Raw genomic sequence first — 4604 nt, forward strand, 5'->3', positions numbered from 1 at the left:
AGATCTCCACAAGAACAAACAAGTCTATTCAGGTTCAATTCTAGGTAGTTCCAACATAAAACAATCTCCTTTCAGACTCATGACATGTCTAATTGAAATCTATAGGTATCTCCTTTCAGACTCAACCTAAAAGAATTATAATTGATTATCTCAATCTCAATAAGAGCCCTAGACAAACTAGGAACCATGCCATCAAAGACAAACACAAGAATAAAATCTACCAATTCATTGTTGGGATCACCGCAATCCTAGAAATATGGATTTAGCTATGCATAATGGGAGAAACAATCAAGAACATCATAAGAATAGAGAAATTTATAGATCTAGATGAGAATAAGAGAAATACTTGATTCAATCTAGAATATAAAACTCCAATTCTTGAGAATTCTTCAATAATTTCAACAAATTGCAAACTAGGTTTTCAAAGTAACTAAAGAGAGGTAGAGAAAGGTGGATTGAGAGGTCCTATAACATGTTCTAAAACCCCCTTTTTATAACTCTCCAAAGGTCATCCAAAAGTAACCCCCAAGAAGCCCAAGAGATACAAGGAGAAACACCAAATCTCGGAGGAGGGGTGTCGAACTCGCGTCGATACTCGGCCGAGTAACGGGCCGAGTATCTCTCTGCAGTTTTGGCGAGCCATGGATACTCGGGAAGATACTCGGTCGAGTATAAGGCCAAGTATCCCTTTGTTTCTTCTCATCAAACGCAGCTCCGTCATTGCTCGTTCCCGTCCTTCCTTGAGACCTTATTCCTTAGGTTCTCGCCTTGCTAATTCTTTGTCTCGAACACCATTCCATGGATGCTCATGGTCTCCAAGGAAAACGCCTCCAAATCACCTGTAATTATCAAACAGAAGAGTAGACACCGACTCTACAAAAAGCTATGAAAATGGAATAAAACAAGAATAGAAAGACGCAAAACGACTCTACTAAGAAGAAATAAACATGAACTAAACTATACTAAAATGCATGCTATCAAATTCCCTCAAGCTTGAACCTTGCTTGTCCCAAGCAAGCACATGTCAACGAATCCAAGTAATATAGAAAAGAGGTGTCTATCCAAGTGACATATGATTGATAACAACGAAAGATCAAGCAGAAAACAAATCCCTTCCTAGCATGCTTTTCAATCAATGACAAAAATATATTAGTTCCTCAACTCTAGACCGCACCATAATAATAGAACATGTCACTCACACTCATATATGTAGGTATGTGTTTCACTCAATATTATATCTCAACTTTGAATGTTAACTACCATAAGCTTGCAACCAAATCTAGATCTCCACTGCTAGGTACAATGCAAAACCAATCATGGGACATACAATAGGGTTGTAATGGAGCCAAGGTACTCTATAAGGCATGGATGAAATTTTTGGCCATGTGCAGTATTCTAAAAATGCTAGGCGATGAGGGGAGGCCTAGCGCCTAGGCGGGAGCCAAGGCAGGGCCTAGGCGGATCAATATTATAACACTTATTTTTTATATTTTAGTATAATTTCCTTATATGAAAAACTAAATTGAAATATATTGATTCATAAATTTCATAGTAATTCATGATTTAACTACGTGATTTTAATATAATCATATAATTTGCTCATTAATCATCCAAAATTCATTAGACTTTATAGTATTCGTCATAAAAAGGATCTACAAGACCAGAACAAGAAAAAATCATATAGTTTTCAACACATATTTTTATGCAAGTAATATTAAAAAAATTATTCATAAGTCATAGTTGCAGTCGTAGGCTCTTAGTGGACGTTGGTCGCAGTACGAGGGAGAGGGGCAGGGAGAGCCTAACGAGGGTGAGAGGCGGGTCAAGAGGTGAGGTGAAAAGAAGCCAGTGGGACTAGAGGTGACGGCATGACATGATGGAGGTGGTAGGTAGTATGGACGACAACATTTTTAGTTAAGAGAGATAGGTGAGAGGTGAGAGGCGGTGGCGTGGGACGAACAAGAGGATGGGATTGATTTTTAACTTTTAACCTAAAATAAGAACGCATACCCCTTTGAAAAAAACGAACGCATACCCCCGCCTAGAAAAAATGTAACGCCAAGGCGGGCGTAGCCTCCTAGGCGGCCACCTAGGCGGGGGATTTTTTTCTACCACCTAGAAAAAAAGGACTAGCTCCTAGTCAGAACGTTAGGATGCCGCCTAGGCGGGTTTTTTAGAACACTGGCCATGTGGTGCTAAATCCAAGAGATATGAACTTCAGATGAAAACAACACCAACTCAATTGATATTACAATAAGCACAAATACACAACCTAATCCAGGATCTATCAAATTGTTTATTTGTTGCTCTTTTTCTTCTCTTTCACTTATTTCCTTATTCTTTTTTTTGGTTCTTTTTCTTTCATCTCTTTTTTTTATTTTCTTTCTTTCTTGTTAACGAAAAATAAGGGAGCAAATTGGATATAAACAACAAGATAACGCTCTATAATCAAATATCGTTAACCACCCCCTCATCTACCAGTCCCCCAAGCTTGTCTCTCATCCACACAAAGTAAATAGAAGTTCAATCCCCTAGACAGGTAGGATATAAATATAAGCTCGGATTACTATTGTGAAGCTACCAAAAAAAGGCTATAAGTCTCAAAGGGCTACAAGAGAAGGATATCAATTCAAGGATAGTCAAGGATGAATGGGCTCATAAAAATTAATGTCTCAATCAAATGTGATGCATTTTTAGTCCTATATGCAGTCTCAAAGAGATTTAGAAGCAAGTTCTAGAGATAACAAACAAAGAGAGTTCACTCATGAGAAATAAGAGGACTTTGCAAATGTAGTCCAAGAAAGGCAAACAAGCTCACTAGGACAATTATCTAGAGTTCTGGTTCTAATGTATCTTAATCAAAGTCCACATGCTCAGGTCAATGTCAAAAGTGTGATCAATCATATCATCCTCATAACGCAATTGTAATATTAAAAACTAAAGCGTATTAAAAGGATTAACAATCAATGCACCATTATAAGAACTCACAAAGGAACATGCAGGGGGAAAAGTGATAACCGACACAAAAGCAAAAAAAAAAATACAAACGAAAATAATAAAAAATTCAACTCTAGACAACCTACATGCAATGCAAAAATAGAAAATACTCCCCTCCCCCAAGCTTAAAACCAACATTGTCCCCAATGCATAATTAAAAAGAAAAAGGAAGAGAAATACTTACTAGGAACTACTCTTGACAAGGAGGAGGTGGGTGAGGAGGAGAGCGTCTCTCAGCATCCCTGACGTCGAAACGGGCGTGTAGGGCAGCAAAATCGGCGACCATGTCAAGGTGCATCCACGCAACCAAATCATAGAGGTGTGGATCGGAGTGGTAGGAGGAACTCCCAACAGCATGCCTAGACTCGACCCGAGCAGCATCGAGGTCAAAATCAGCATCGGACCCATCATCACCCATATCCGTCGCAGGTCGTCTATCGAATCATCCAGCGGGTCGGACAAACTAGTAAGCAGCTGAGCACGAGTAGGATCACCATAACGAGCCTCGACCTTCCAATTGGTCGGATCCTGGAGAGAAACTCTCCCCGCATCAGGCAAACGAAGAAGACGGCCACCATCGTCTGTAGCATTAACCCAATAGAGCGTCTGATGATACCGGTAGAGAAGTCGCATGTTGTGGAGCAAGGCGTACCCGAGAGGAAGCGGGTCAATAATCGCACCAATCCCGGTCAGGTCAACCCAGAAGTGTTTGACAAACACCATCACTAACCCTCCAATAGCTATAGTCCCCTTCTCTTTGTGGCACACCAAACTCAAGCGCCCCATCATGAAACCAGCAGAATTGATTTTATGGCGATGCAAGGCCGCACAAAGCACCATTACCTCTTTCTTGGTGGTGTTATTCTCGCCCCCGTCACCGCGGCAAAGATGGTGTGGGCCATGAAACGGTGAAACACCCGGAGCGCCGGATTTGTAATGGTGGTGTCCTTAGTTTGCCAAGTACAATAGGAGCCGGAGCCGATGGTGTTCCAGAATTGTCCAACACGGCAAAAGGTGACTCGAGACTCACCCCGCGCACCCTCATCAGTAGGAAACCCGAACATGGCATTAATGGCCGCCAAGTCAAGTCGCCTATCCACATTACCGAGCCGGAAGGAGCATATCCCCTCATTAGCGTCTGCCACGCTCATGAGGTCGCACTCGAGAGTACATAAGAACTCGAGTGTGAGACGCCAATAGGTGGGCTCTTGAAGGTGAAGGAAATCCGTCCAACCCCAATTTGCGGCCAACCAGTCTACATCACCTCGAATCCCCATAGAGTCGAGGAGCTCGAAGTCAAGAAATCTCGTCGGTATCATTTGCCGCTTCTTTATAATTTCAAACCGAGCGACACTCATAGCTTTAAGGAACCGAAGCCCCAAGGATTCGAGGGTTTCTTCTGCAACCCGAGGAGGAGCAGGGCGTGCCAGAGAAGAAGAGGAAGCTTGTACTCTCCTGCGCTTTGGACGTCGAGAAGACATGGCGAGATGCAAGTTCCTACACACAAATAGCAAACACACCCAAAACAAGCAAACCACAATTTTGTCGTTCCGGCAAGAACGACTCACAATAATAACTCAAATTGGCACACCGCCCTCACAAGAATT

Source organism: Phyllobates terribilis, unplaced genomic scaffold, assembly GCF_046119375.1.
Source record: "Phyllobates terribilis strain yellow unplaced genomic scaffold, ASM4611937v1 Scaffold_3935__1_contigs__length_67647, whole genome shotgun sequence".
NCBI classification, from domain to species: domain Eukaryota; kingdom Metazoa; phylum Chordata; class Amphibia; order Anura; family Dendrobatidae; genus Phyllobates; species Phyllobates terribilis.